General features: G+C 48.2%; 1 protein-coding gene across 1 annotated transcript in view; it reads right to left on the reverse strand.

Annotated features, from left to right (window-relative positions):
• Traf5 (TNF receptor associated factor 5) overlaps window positions 1-11,992 on the reverse strand; it is a 44,285-nt gene extending 32,293 nt beyond the window's left edge. The window contains exon 1 of the mRNA XM_034513432.2: window positions 11,649-11,992. The gene's annotated coding sequence lies outside the window, so the exon portion shown is untranslated. The remainder of the gene's footprint in view (window positions 1-11,648) is intronic.
• Between the last annotated feature and the right edge of the window lie 3,354 nt (window positions 11,993-15,346).

A 15,346-nucleotide genomic window follows, 5' to 3' on the forward strand; every position in this document is an offset into this window, starting at 1 on the left:
CTGTACCCACATGTGCGCATGCATATGCAGTGTGTGTATGTCCCTGTGTGTGTTTGTGTGATATGTGTGTGATGTTTGTGTGTGTGTGCATGTGTAGTGTGTGTGCTTGTGTGGTGTGGTACAATGTGTATGTACACATGTATGTGTGTGTGGGGTATATGGGTGTGTGTGGTATGCTTATGTGAACAGGTGTGTGTGTATACAGGTGTGTGATGTGTGTATATGTGTGCGTGCGGGTGTGTGGTATATGTGTGCATATACAGGAGTGTGTATATTTGTATGTGCAGGTATGTGTGCAGATGTGTGGTACATGTGTGTGTATGTGTGTGGTGTGTATGAGCAGGTATTTGAGTGTGTGTGCAGGTGTATGTGTCTGCAGATTGTGTATGTGTGCAATTGTGCCCTTCCCTTAGGCCAACCTCAGACTAGCAGCAACCCCAGCCATACAGCTTGCCATCTTCCCTCCCCAGCCTCAGGTACACTGTACCCACACGTGTGCGTGCATGTGCAGTTCAGAGGTTGACCTCAGGGGTCATTCCTCAGGAGCTATCCTTTTTTTTTTTTTTCTAAGTTAGGGTCTCTCATTGGTCTGGAGCTAACTAGTTAGGCTAGTCCAGCAGCGTGTTACTGACTGAGCCATCTTCCTGCCTGAGTTCTCTGCCTGTTGCCACTGTTTCATTTCTCTATTTTATCTTCACAGCTAGTTTGTTGTCCCCTTACCCAGTGCATTGTTTAGAATTTAGCTACACTGGATCATCTATCCACTCAGTCCTCCATTCAGTTCCTGTGTGCCAACTATCCCTTTGCTGAGAATCTATCCCGACAGACATACTGGTAACAAAGGTACTGCTGAGTCGGCCCCAATTTCCCTCTTCTTGGGCCCTGCACAGATGCTGCCCTCAGCCCAGGAGCATCTCCCAGCCAAATGTCCCATACGCCTTCTCACACCCAGAACTCTGGGGCATTGTTTACAGAACCACAGCTTCCTGTAGGTACCAGCAGACCGTTCCCTTATCAAATGCCCCAGCACCTTTCTGATCTTCCCTGCCCTCCTGTATTCTGCTCCTGAATAAACTGGGGTGTGGGGCTGAGTCATCTGGGGTGAGGAATAAGCAGGTGATAGCCCTCCTGCCTTTTGCATTGGTGGCCTGTGGCATGTCACTCTTCGATCCTCCTGGCCTTGGGGACACTAAACTCTTAGATTCTCCTCCAAGGCTGACCACATCTTCAGGGTTAGTTTTCTGCCCTTGGTCTTGCCCACAACTCCCACCTCATCTGAAGCAAACTGCTTCTGAAGGCAGCTAGGCACCCCATTTCATTGAGTAAGTGGGTCTACCAGCACAGATTTACTCTTCTCCCCCCTTTCTGGCTATCTGAGTTGTTCACACAGTCACAGGGCACATAAACATGGAATGTGAGTTCCAGTGACCGTGTGAACACAGAGCTTGAATACACAGTCAACAACCAACATGCTAGATTTAGCTTAGAATTCAGAAGCACTTTCAAGTGAGGATTGGGTCCCTGATCCACCTTCCATGGTCTGGAGGTGTTCTGAAGGAAGGGAAGACGGTTCTAGTCAGGCTTCAGTGACAACAGTGGCCCCATATCTGCAGTTCTGCTGTCCTTACCTGTGGCCAACCAATGTCTCAAAACATTAAAATGTCTAGAAATAATTCATGCGTTTTAAGCTGCATATACCATTTTCAGTAGCATGTATAATCTTATGCCTTCTTATCCTATCTTGCTTGGGATATGAATCTTCTCTGGACAAAGGGACATTGCCTTTGACCAGAGCATCTATGCTGTATACACTACCCACCCACTAGTCACTAGGAGGTTGTCTTGGTTATCAGACAAACTGCTGTGATTTCTCAGAGCTGAAGCAAACTTTGTTGCACATGAACAGATAATAATACTGGCAGTTTATTACAGCATATTGTTCTGTTCTGTTTACTATTAGTTGTTCATCTCTTACTATGACTAACATGAATTAAATCCAATCATCTATATGGAAAAACATAGTATACATAAGTTCAGTATTATCCAAGGTATTGGGCACCCACTGGGTATTTTGGAAGGCACCCTCTGATACATAGGAGCGTTGGCTTGACTAATAGCTACCAAAGGTCATATTCTAACTCTGTCTTTTCACCAATGCCCCTGTCCAAGCTCAATAACACATATCCATCTTCAAAGCTGGAAGCTGGCCACAAACATGAGCTAAAACATTGAGGTCATAGTTTAAGAGAGGTTGATAGGGAAACCACCTTCTAACTGGCAGGGAAGCCAACTCTGGCCTGGACCCATGGTGAAAGCAGATAGAGCAAAGGTTGGTACTCACAACCCAGCCTCATGGAGTGACACACCCCAGATGCCCATGTGGTGGGCATTCCAGGGTTGGTTCCAACTCTGTATCCCTTAGATGAGACTTAGCATTGCCCACTGTCATGATGGGCAGGCTGGATCAGCATCACAAGAGAGGGGAGCAGAAGGGAATCCAGTGAGGAGATGTAAGAAAAGCAGGCAGAATGAATTTGGGGTGGCATTTTCTGCCTTCAACCAGCATTTGGGACACTGAGGCAAGAGGATACTGAATCCAAGCCCAAATGAGCTATATAATAAATTACAGACCAATAAAGAAAAGAGAAGATGTCCAGGGAATGTCCAGGGAATGTCCAGGCTCAAGCATTACCCACGCTGAGCTCAATTCTAAGGCCACATAGCTTGCTTTTAAAAATTATTTATTTTTATTTTATGTACATGGTGATTTGCCTGTGTGCATGTGTGTTTGTGTTCAACATGCAGCAGTGCTCACAGAAGCCGGTGAACCCGGTTCCCTGGAGCTGGAGTTACAGCCAGTTATTAGCCACTATGTGGGTGACGTAATTCACCTGGGTCCTCTGGAAGCCAGGTCTCCAGCCCCTAACACAGTTCCTCAGGTCCTGGTGACCCACAACCATAAAACTATTTTGTTGCTACTTTATAACGGTACTTTTGCTACTGTTATGAATTGTAACATAAGCATCTGTGTTTTCCCAAAGGTCTATGGTGGTTATGACCCACAGGTTGAGAACCACTCCCCTACTGCCTGATTTTTTTTTTTTTTTTTTAATATGCTACAGCTTGCAGTTTCCCACAGACCCCATTAGCCCTGTAAACAACATAACTTGCCTCAAGTCATACAGCTGTAAGTAGGGAAGAGGTTGGTTTTGTTTTTTATTTAACATTCCAACTTTATTACTCATATACTATGGCAGCTTAGAAATTTGCCAAAATTTTAAACTATATCTTGTCTTTTTATAAAATTAGAAAAAAAATAAAATTAGGGATTTACTCCTACGTTACTGTTCCAATATTTTTATGAAATAATTAAAATCATAGTATCTCTGGAACATAGTTACTATTAGGTATGTACCAGGTACTAACTTGATTATGAACATATTACTATTTTGTACTAATATTTGTAAGATATTTAAATTATTTTCTAAGCAGAAGCTAAATTTATAGAGAGGTCTGTAGATCATTCCACTGAGACAGCAAAGACATCAGAATAAGATATATTCACAAATCATATTATGTCTTTTTTCCCCATATGATGTCTCATTGATATATATATATATATATATATAATATATATATATATATATATATTATATATTATATATTTAGATTTCTTTTTTAGGTGTATGAGTGCTTGCAGTGTATGCAGTACCTTACAGTGGGCACCAGGGTGCTCTGGATGCTCTGGAACTGGAGATGTTTGCAGTGTGTGCAGTGCCTTACAGTGGGCACCAGGGTGCTCCAGATACTCTGGAACTGGAGCCAAGAGCAGCTGTGAACCACGTGGGTGCTGGGAAGTGAACCCAGCTCCTCTGCAAGAGCAGCGAGTGCTTTATAACCAGTGAGTCATCTCTCCAGCCCCTGAAGTAGAGACTTAAACACATATTGCTCATTCTTGATCCAAAACACTTGGTGATTAGATTTTGAATCTTAGTTTATTTTTAAAAATTTGGAGTTTTGAAACATTAGTGAATATATATATGCAAATATATATACATATATATATATAACAAGATATCATGGAAATGAGATCCAAATTTAAATAAAAGAAACTCATTTCGATATTATAAACACCTTATATATATAACCTGGCCGAGACTGACAGAATGTGTGTGTGCACATATATGTGATTGAACTTAAGACCTCATCTATGCTAAATAGGTGCTCTATCATTGAGTCTGCCCCTGCCCCGTGTTTACATTTTGAGATGGGGGTCTCACTAAGTTGCCCAGGTTAGCTTTGAACTCAGTCACTTGAATTCTCCATCTTCCTGTCTTCAACTCTAGATGCTCTGATCCTACCTGCAACTCCAGCCCACCCCTTGAGCCCCAGCCTCATTTCAATGACCTCCTCCACTAGCATTGGCTAGTGATACAAACCTAACATCCATGCCCACTCCACCTGCGCCTGTTAGTCCTTCTCCATCCCAGTGAAACGTCACTACCTCTGTCCTCACCCTGTTGGCATGGGCCATAACTTGGGCATCATCCTTGGCTCCTCTTTATCTCACAACACCAAATCCTGCCAACCTTCCACCTCCAGCCAGCCCCCATCAAACTGCTTTTCTTGCTTTTAGTACACCTACCCTCACCAAAGCTGCAGCCATCTCCTCCCTGGTGACAGCACTGGTCTCAAGGTTGGCCTCTGAAGCTGCCTACTCCCTTACAGCCTGTAGCTAGAACGACCCCTTTAAGAACAGAAGTTGGTAGAACCCACTCCCAGTGGACGCACATACAAAACCCTCCAGTAGGAAAGGCTCAGGGAACACTGTGGGAGAGCTTCTAAGAGCCAAGAGAGCAGGGACAGAAGAGCAGGGAGTTTGCTGTGAGACTGTATTCTCCAGTGATGTCAGAAGCGACACCCATACAGCTTCACCAGATGTGGGTGGAACAAGCAGAACAACAGACATGCTGAAGTTGGGGGTGGGGTGGGCATGAGGACTCAACCCTTCACAGAGAACTCCAGGAAACTCAGGAGTGCTGAGAGGGGAGCGATGCTCTTTTCCAGGGAAGAGCACTCCAATGGTCAGCCTTGAAAACATATGTACGGTAACACTATACAGACTGAGCAGGTTATATTTAGGAATATATAATGTATATACATATATGCATGAAACAACAATTAAGGGAAAAAAAAAGAGGCCAGGAATTTGAAAAAGAGCAAGGAGGGATATTTGGGATGGTTTTAAGGGAGGAAAAGGAAGTGAGAAATGAAGTATTATAATCTCAAAACAAAACAAAAAACCCAACAACAACAAGAAAACCCAGAAGTTGGCTCTGTCTCTGTTCAGCTGCCAGGGCCCCTTGACACTCAGGGTGTCCTTGAAAGTCTCGGCTGATGTGCTGTGGTCCTCATTCTTTGTTCCCATTTTCTACTTTCCTCCATTGTCGGCATTTCCAGCCACAATGGCCTCATGTACCCTTTGACAACAGAACTGCCTTCTGCTTGTTGCTCCACCGGCCATGCCTCTTGCTCCTTCGCTTTAAGCATAACCCATCAGCCAACACAGAGCCCAACACCCGGCACCCACTGCACTTGCTACCATGGCCTTTGCTCTCTGTTCTCTCCACTGGAATAAAGTACCATGGGAGCAAGGCTGTTTCTTCTGAGGTACAGGCCTTAGAGCATCACACACCATTGATGCTCAGAACAGACTGAGCGGGTGACACTTCATAGCCAGCAGCAGCCTCCCACTGCGCACACCACTCAGGGACCAAGATGTTTTATACCAGCTATCTGTGCACCTTGAACTTGTACAGGGAGAGCAAGGGGTGGTTCATGGTGGCTGACTTGGGGAGGGCTGCAGGTGGAGAGAATAAACATTGAACGGTGTTCTCCACTCACGCAGGGAAGAGTCACAGAGGAAGCAGCAACCTCAGAGCACTGGTCGCCTGGGTAAACAGGAAAGGGCTGAGAAAGATGTGCATGGACAAAACAGGCAACAGTCGAAGTCAACCAATGTCCATGAGGCTTTTGTCTAGGTCCCACACCCCGAGGTGCTTACTGCACAAAGTCCTAGGTCTAAAATCCCATTTGCCAGGGTCTCTTTCACCAGACGTCACTGTGGCAACAGTGTGAGGCCAGCCTTTCGCTTTCACCTCTCTGGGTTTTCAATATCTATTTCAAACTTTTCTCTTCTCTACAAACCTTGACCACTCCCTCCAGCCTCCCCGGGAAACTACTTCCTACTGCACAGAAGAACATAGAAATCATCAGACCAGAACAGCCTCTGCTTCCTGCCAGACACACCTGTGTGTCTCCCTGCATGGGGCCCCTGATCTGCCCTTGCCTTCTGTCTGCAGAGGTAACCTCTGATTTCAGCCAAACTCCCCAGCTGATAAACGCCTGCCCTGAACTCCTGGGCACCGTCTATGGCGGCTTCTCACTCTTGCTCACCTGCTTGACCATTAACCTCTCCACACTGGTCAGCTCCATCCTTCAGCATTCAGTCCTGAGGCTCTCACAGAACTGTGAAGAGCCAAGGCCTTGGTTCTCTCAGATGTCCCTGGAATCCCTGTGTCTCATCCCCGCTAGCCCACATAACCTCAGCTTCCCTAGAAAGACTCTTAACACCCCCAAACTTCTCTTGTCCAGGCCACTCGTGACTTATATGCCACTGGTCATTCTGGCTTTCCCCTTGTCTGTCTTTGTGGCAGCATGTGACACACTTAACCCCTGACTGCTCAGATTTAACAACAAGTACTTTCAAATACTGTATAGCTTCCTTGAAAGCACCCTGAGCTGGCGTGGGAGACAGTATAAAATGATGGAGACCCAACCTCTCCTTTGAACTCGGACAACCTCCCTGAGAGACCCACCTGCACCATTGCAGACCTCAAACACTCCAAGAAAAACTTCCAAATCATCCAAACGGAGCAGACATCCCTGCCCTGGCTGCTGCCTCCAGAGTTACCTCTAGGTGTAAAGTTCATTTTCCCCCCTGGCTACAACGCTGGCACAACACCCATGTCTGCCTATGTCCCTTGAATCCCACCTGATTTTGTTGACATGACATTTTGTTCTGCTTCTTTTAAAAACACATTTATTTTTATGTGTGCATGTTTTGCCTGCATATGTGTACGTGCACCATGTGCACGCAGTGACTGCGGAGCCCTGAAATGGACATTCGAACCTTTGGAACCACAGTTACAGACTATTGTGAGCTGCCTGCTGGGTAGGTGTTGTTCTGTTGTCTTCAATTTATGCTGACTTGGGAGATACCACAAGCTTTCCTAGGCTGTACCCAAGGCTGTTGCCAGCTTCTCTCTCTGAAGGCCCTATGCAATATTTGCTTAGTTTGTCCCACCCACCAACCCCTCTCCTCCAGTTCTAAGCTACCCATAAGGAACCAGGAAGACTCATCAGCCCCATCCCACTACTGCCTGCTCCGGGTGACTTGGAGCCTCTGGTTTACTTCTCCAATCTGATTTATTTCCCTCTGCTCCTCCCTGTGTTGGCCGTCTACCAAATGTTATTTGTTCTCAAAGCTGCAGCCTGGTTTGAGTCTTCCCAAGGACCCAGAGTCCTGGCCCCAAGCCTTGAGTGTTTGACGTTGCCTGAGATGCATTCTAGCTAATCTCCACCGTTCCTGTCCCCACCCATCCACCCCTGCCCCTGAGGTCTCTGGCCTAGACAGAAAAGCAACAGGACAGGATGGCATGGTTTCTGGTTTACCCTGGCACATGGAAGTTCATCTGCTAGTCTGTGTCTGCTTTTTATTTAAACTTTAACGCCTTTAGGCCAGGCATGTGCTCCTGAAGGCCCCAGAGACCTCATAGCTCAAGTGTTGTTAAACACACCGTCTCCCTGAGCTCTCAGGTACGGGACTTGATGTGGATATTGGCTCATCTTACCTGTCGAGGTGGGAGACAGCACCACCTCTTTGAGCCAGCTGGGACAACAGATGATCATGAGAGTTGGGCAACTTTTGTTGATCAAATAATCACACCCAGAAAGTCAAAACTCTGGACGTGATTGCTTCTTGTGCATCCGGCATTTGGGAGGCCGACACAGAAAGGTTGCTGCTAAGTTATGGGCCAGCCTGGGCTACAAAGGGAGCTCAAGGGCAGCCTGAACTACATAGTGAGATTCTGTCTCAAAAATAAAAGAAAGCAATCCAGATTTGAATCTAAGATCACCAGATTATGCAGCCCACATTCATACACTCTGACACAGCAAAAGCAATGGGTGCTAACCAGAAGACCCTCTGCAGCAGTGTGGAAAGAAAAAAACAATACAATCAAACCTGGACCTGGAGACAGTAAATGAATACTTCAGGGTGTCCAGGAAAGAGGCTCTGAGCCTAGTTAGGGAGCTGACAAGAACAGGGAGACAACAGCAGATTCTGCAACAGTTGGGATAACTGGTAGGCCAAAGTGGCTGACATGAGTGACAAGAGTGTCCTGGGAGCTCTTGAGACACTACAGCCAATCAAGGTGGGTAATACTACAGAAGCCAAGTGTCTTTCTTTAAGAATGTAGTTTAAGCCTCGGAGTGAAAGAACTCCAGGACAGGAATCTAGGGACAAAACTGGCATCCAGACGTAACTGCATTGGCACCTTCAAGGCAGGAGGAGTATGGGAGAAATTAGGCCACATTGGGGAATGCCAGTGGGGACAGGACAGGGTCCAAGGAGGCGGCTGCTGAACAGGCTGGAGGACAGCTGTGAGGCGCCCGCTGGGGACAGAGGATTATCAGACTGCAGGAGCCCTCTGTTAAGCCTCAGAGCAGCATAGCAGGTGCAGGGAACCCAGTGAGGCAGAAGCTCAAAGTGCAGACATCTCTTTCCAGAGTCTTCCAGGGAACCTGGGAGATGAGAAACTCTGGGAAACACAGGGCATCCCATGTCAATAGCTGAGTGCAGAAGGCTGAGACCAAGGAGCAGGAGAGGAGCAGGGGGAGCAGAATGGGGAACAGCAGAGGGAGCATCTCAGGAAGAAGACACACATGGGGGTTCATGGTGGTGGAGGTTTCTGTCGGTTTGGGAGGAGTTCAGCTTGGCCTTGAAGGAAGATAAGGCTGTGGGGAGATTCCAGAGGTGTTTTGGATTGCTCAGGAGAGAAACGCTTGAACCAGGCTGCTGAAATGAGAGTTGCTCTCTGGGCTGTCCCTGATGCAGAGGACCTACCTGCACATCTGGGTGCAGGGCATAGGACACAGAAGCACAGGCTTTCACACTGCCTGCACACCTGAGTGCAGGGCACAGTGCACAGCAGCTGTGGGTGCAGGGCACACTGCCTTTGCTAGAACATCACAGCCAGCTGCCTGCAGATACCAATATGCAAAATGTGCTGGGGACTAGAGTTTCTGTCAGGACTAATGAGTATTTTCACTTTTATTTCAAGGTCTGCTACTATTTCACTTCCTCATAAGGCAGGGCTTGCCAGAGACCATGCATAGGAATTCCTCAAGTACTTTTCTTTCAGCAAAGCAAGACATCAATTCTGGTCCAGTCCTAAGGTGGTGGCAGCAGGTGCCCCAGCCCTTGGTATTTTTGTTTCTGTCCTATAGAGTGATTCACCTTTCCCTGTCTCTCATGCTGGTAAATATTGCACCTGCCACCCCTCCTACTCTGACCAGTCTCTGCAGGAGCTCTAGCTCCTGCCCAGAAGAACCCTGGAAGAGAAGCAACCCAGGCTGAGAAAGCACTTAGAGACTGCATCTGTCCCGGTGTCTTCTTCCTCTGGTTTGTTAAGTCTTTAAACCTTCAGCTTGGGGCCAACTCCTCACTGGTTCTCTTGTCTGTCCAGAGAATCTTGGCTTCCTCTAATTAACATATATTGGAAGGAACATAAGAGTCAGTCGCCTCAGAAGGCTCAGGCTCAGCTGCTGCCAATTCTCTGCTGTGAGGTTTGCTCATCACTTCTGAGTTCCAGCTTGAAATCAGGTGGAGCAGAACCTCTCCCTTCTTTCTGGGAAAGAGAAGTTCATCTGATGTGATAGGTTATTTATAACCTGCATCTTAATCTTATTCCTGGGATCTAATCAACTCTCACTAACACCAGTCCTCAGTAACTGGGAGACACACCCTAAATAAACTGAATGCTGCCAACATCTTTTTAGGCTAACCGATGCCAGATTCCAGGTTGCCACAAAATCAGACACAGATCTTGCCCCAGTCACTTGGCTGGTTGAGCGGATAGAGTGGCATTGGTTCACACAACGTCAGGGGCAGTTTCCAGGAGAACTTTACCCACATTGCTGGGAACAGATGCTAGAGGCACTTAGGGGAATCTGAGTCCTTTTGATGATCCCTCAGACTAAAGGGAAGGTAGGCAGTTGTGGCTCTCTGAGAAACCAAGGTGACAGTCCTTAAGCAGAAATCTCAGAGTCCCACGCCTGGCCCAGCAGCAGAGCTCAGGGGTTGTTGACACTCGGTGCTTCCCCTCAACATCTGGGGGATGTGCAAAGCTACCCTGACTCACAAGGGTGTCGTGGGGACAAACTGAGAGCACGTGACATGAGTGAGGGGCAAACGAGCCATAAGGGGCAGTCTCACATTCAGTGGTTCCGTTTTCTTCAAGGCCCCTCAGGAAAGCAGAGATTGTGACTGCACAAAGATGTTTCTTCCACTAGTCTAAGAGGCTTTGGCTCCCCCACTTTGCAAGTCACCCTGAGACACCCCAAAAAGGAAAGCTCAGTCCCCTATGTCATCCACCCACATCCAATGGGTTCTCCGCTGACGTCGGCCATCCTCCCATACCACGGGCCTCAGCCGGGGACCCTGAGAGAGTCCTTCTTCTTTGTTATGGCCCCTTTCCACAGCTAGCCCTTCGAGAGACCCAGGGAAACTACAGTCCAGGGTCTGGAGACAACCCATTTCCTGAGCTCACTGCATTTTCCACCTTCCTCTCCCATCCATCTTTCCATCTGTAATTTCTACCTTTTCTGTTCAAATCAGTTGTCCAAGGTGTCAGGTTTTCATCCAGACCCTCAGTTGGGTTAAGATCTCTGGCTTTGGGCTTTATGAAGCCGATCAGATGGTGGCAACTGGATTGGAGAAGTTGTTAACCCAGACTTTTGCTGTCTAAACTTATCTCTCAAACACCCAGGAAGTTCTAGTCTCAGAAATGCTTTACCCAATTTCTCTGCTTTTTAAGTATTCCCGAAGACTTTTTTTAAAAAGGCATATATTCCTGGAAAAGGGAACTGTCCTCTTGGCCCTAATCTAGTTTTCATACCACACCTATGCTCGACATTTACTGCAACAGGCTGGATGTTTTTCTCACAGGCCTTGGAGGGTTGGGGTGGAGGGAGTCTCTTCTCATTTCACAGACCTTAGCCCACAACCGGACCCGGATCAGCCCCGCGCCTACCGCAGCGAGATAAACCGAGTTCTCACGAAAGTAAATCTGAAATAGCCAAATATGGAAAGTAAGCAGACGGAGTGGAGAGGCTGAGGAAGAAAGAAGCCAACCAGAGTGGCCCAGAGGGACCCGCAACAAAAGTCCTCAGAACTGTCCTTAGAACTGTCAGCCCTTGCAGTTGGGTGGCAAGGGGGTCCAGCAATGGTGTGAGAACTGTCTCCGCCTAACCTGCGGTGAGTGCTCACCTCTAGGCGCCTGGGGCTGCTGAAATCTGGAACTCACCTTCTGCAGAGTCGGGTGCTGTCTCCAAATGAGCACGCGCTATAGCACCGGGGCAGGTTTGAGTCCCTGGCATTAAGCTCACGTTAATGGGCTGTGCTCACAAGTCTTGCAAAAGTACCCCGGGCCGGGCACGAGTGTCCCAGATCGCCACAGTCCGCTCGCTACCACACACGCCTCCGACCCATCGCCCTGAGCCGCTTTCAGTTTCTGAGGAGCCGGGACGGTCAGCTCACCCGGCCTTCGCCACCGGCTGGACTCGCGGAGCTCCACTGGCGCCTTACGGCGGCGGGTGCTAGGCCGCTTCGACTCAGCAGCGGGCTAGGCCAGCCCCCGCGGCGGTCTGCGGGAGGGGCGGGGCCGATAGGGGGCGTGGTCAGGCGCCCAAGAGGCGGGGCTTGAGGTGGGGGCGTAGTTAGGGCGCCCAAGAGGCAGGGCTGAAGGTGGGGGCGTGGTGGCTCGCAAAGAGGTGGGGCCGAGGACGGGGGCATGGTCATGGCGCACGAGACTGGGCGTAAGGCTTCTAGGGTGGCGGCCTGGAACTCACTGGAGCTGGTCCCCCTAGATCCTGGGAATCACCCAGACCCTAAAAGCCTAGGCTTCTCTTTCTAGAAACATTAGTACCTTATGTACCTTTGAATTGTATATATTTTGCTCTTCAGTCAGCCTCCCTCCAATCCCCCAAACCTATTCATTCTCGAGTAGACACGTTTGCTCAAGAGCACAGGTATGGCTCAAATCACTTCTTCACTGAGCTTGCTGCAGAGCAGCACGAATCCGCCAGCCCTAATTCTGCTGTTAGCGTAAGGTAACGTTGGCAGTCTCTCTGCTGTTCTCTTGTCAAATGCTCCCCCAGACAGCTCCTGGTCTTCAGAGCCATCTGGTGGAGCGTGCCTGAACTACGAGAACTACCACTCTTATCTGAGTGGACCCACCCAAGGGTAGAGCTTGAATCCTGGCCTCCCAACTCCTAAACACAGGGCTGTTACAATGTATTCGCTCTACAAGTAGTGGACACAGGTGTGCACTGGAGCTGGGCAGCAGCTTTAGGGACCAGAATCTTTGGTTAGCGAGATTAAACCCTCCGTGGGGCGATGGCCTGTGGGCATGCTTTTGGCACTCTGGACCAGCTTACTCTTGTGAGAACTGAAAGAGACTGAGCCCAAATCCTCACCTCCTTAACTCTCCACACACTACACCCATTTACCTTACCTTCTACCTCCTTTCACGTGGCTGCAAGGTGACAGGACCCTATGTATTTAGACACCATAGGAAACAGACAATATAAACAGGAAAGACCATGTCTGGAATGAATAATGTAGCTATCGTTCTGAAAAGAAGCAATCTGTTCTAAACATGAGACCCAAGGTCTTGATATGATGAAGTCTCAAGCTGGGATAGAATAAGTTCTTATTGTGTTCCAAATGGTGGCCACTGGACTCCACAGGCAGATAGGACTTTTTTTGGTGGGGTTGGGGAGGTGCAGTCACACACATTTAATTTTTTTAAATTTTTTTTTTTTGCTTGCATGCATGTCTGTGTACCATGTGTATTTCTGGTGCTTGTGAAGGCTAGAAGACAGACCTGGAGTCACAGACAGTTGTGAAGCATCATGTGAATGCTGGGAGTTGAGCCCAGGTCCTCCGGAAGAGTAGCCAGTGCTCTTAGTGCCAACACAGAAGTATTCAGAAGTGAAGGATATGTTCCTGGCTCCTGGTGTTGATCCCAGAGTCAGTCTCTTGTAGCCCAGGCTGGTTCACATTTGCTATGGAGCTGAGGCTCACTCGAACTCTGGCCCTCTTCCCCTGTCTCCCGAACACTGTGATTACAGGCGTACACCATCACACCCAGCTTGCTTTCTTCTCTATGTACATCGTGTTTTACCCTTCCCATATACCTCCAAGAATGTTTGTGTTCTGTTTTGCTTTGTTTTGAGACAAGTGAAGATGTCTCTGCAGGTGTCATCAGGCATGAAGACAGTAAAGACAGGGCCAGATTTGAGCAGTTTTAGTATTTTGAAAATATTCAGTATTTAATTTCAATAGCCTATGTAACAGTAAACGGATTTACTAGTTTTTAAACTAGATTCACCTATAAAGAGAAAGACTGAACTATATGCAAACTCTTTCTGCAGAAGGAAAGGACACTCTCCGGTTGCCTACCACCAATGGTTTATTTAATTGGCTGATGTGACTGGGCAGTCTGATGAAGAGGGAAGGCTGCCACCTGTTGGTCAAATATATTATTTCCCTCAGTCTACACAGCAAGACTGGTGAGGTCATGTGTTAGTTGAGGACAAAAAGCATATTTCCAGGGCAGGTAGGCAGAAGTTGGACAGGGTGAAGGCTGTCCCGGGGCCTGCAGACGCCATTACTATTGATGTGTTTATAAGAAGAAAAAGAGAAAGAGAAAGAATATGTTCTGTGGGTGTGTGGAGAGGTATGGGGGAAGGGGATGTCTCAGCGGGGCCCATGCTGAGGCTTCCCTTCCCCCTGAAGGACCAGCCACACACCGGTATAGTATAGAATAGAGTTTATTTGGGGCATGGGGAGGGGAACCAGGAGGATAGTAGAGGCAGAGAGAGGGAGAGAGAGAGAGAGAGAGAGAGAGAGAGAAGAGAAGAGAAGAGAAGAGAAGAGAAGAGAAGAGAAGTAGAGGACGGCCATGAGTATGTGGAAAGAGGGGGAAGGGAAGGGAAGGCAGAAGGGGACAGGGAGAAGCAAGAGGCAAGAGAGGAGCAAGAGAACGAGAGAGAGAGAGAGAGAGAGAGAGAGAGAGAGAAGGCAAGCAGCCCCTTTAATAGTGGGCCAGGCCTACCAGGCTATTACCAGGTAACTGTGGGGGTGGAGTTTAGACAGAATGCTAATAACAATGAACAAATGTGCGATGGAGACGGGAAAGATGGAAGAGCAGAGCAGTGTGTGCTATGCGGAGAGGCAGAGCTAGAGCCGTGAAGGCAGAGAAGTGTGAGAAAGGGCTGAGGTGGATAGTGGGGTCAGTGGGATGATGTGCTAATCCCCCATCTCCAAACATGCTACCAGGCCACCGGATTGTCCTAGCTGTGGGAAATGGCAGAGGCCCAAGATGGGGAACGGTTCACTTTCTGGATTGGACCTCCATGGAGGAACCACCATGGCCCATGGTGCCATGAAGACCATGTGTGGTCCTGATGCAGCTGGGGTCGAGTCGATGTCTGTGGCCCATGTTACCACCAAATACCTTGCAGATATCTGTGGTCTACGTTCCGGCCTGAAGCCATGTTGATGTCAGTGGGCTGTGCTGCCAGCAGAGGCCATACTGATCGGAGTGGCCTTTGCTGCCACCTGAGGCCACAGTGATGTCTGAGCTTATGCTGCCTCCAAGGGCCATGTCTGGGTCCATGGTCTTGCTGCAGCAGGTGGCCATGCTCATGGTCTGTGCTGTTTTCAGAAACCATGAGGAAGCCATGATCTATCTGAGCTCCAGCCCACTGTAGAGAGCAAGGAAGCTACTTTGGCAGCGATGGCCTCAATGACTGCAGATGCAGCTGAGAAAGAGAGGCACGGAAGGCCTCTATGATAACCACCCGCAGCCTAAACTGGAAGCCATCAAAGAGAACTCTTTTTTTTAAAATTTATTTATTTATTTATTTATTTATTTAATGCATGAGTACACTGTTGCTGTCTTCAGACACACCAGAAGAGGACATTGGATCCCATTAC

This window comes from Arvicanthis niloticus, chromosome 10, assembly GCF_011762505.2.
Source record: "Arvicanthis niloticus isolate mArvNil1 chromosome 10, mArvNil1.pat.X, whole genome shotgun sequence".
Lineage (NCBI taxonomy): Eukaryota > Metazoa > Chordata > Mammalia > Rodentia > Muridae > Arvicanthis > Arvicanthis niloticus.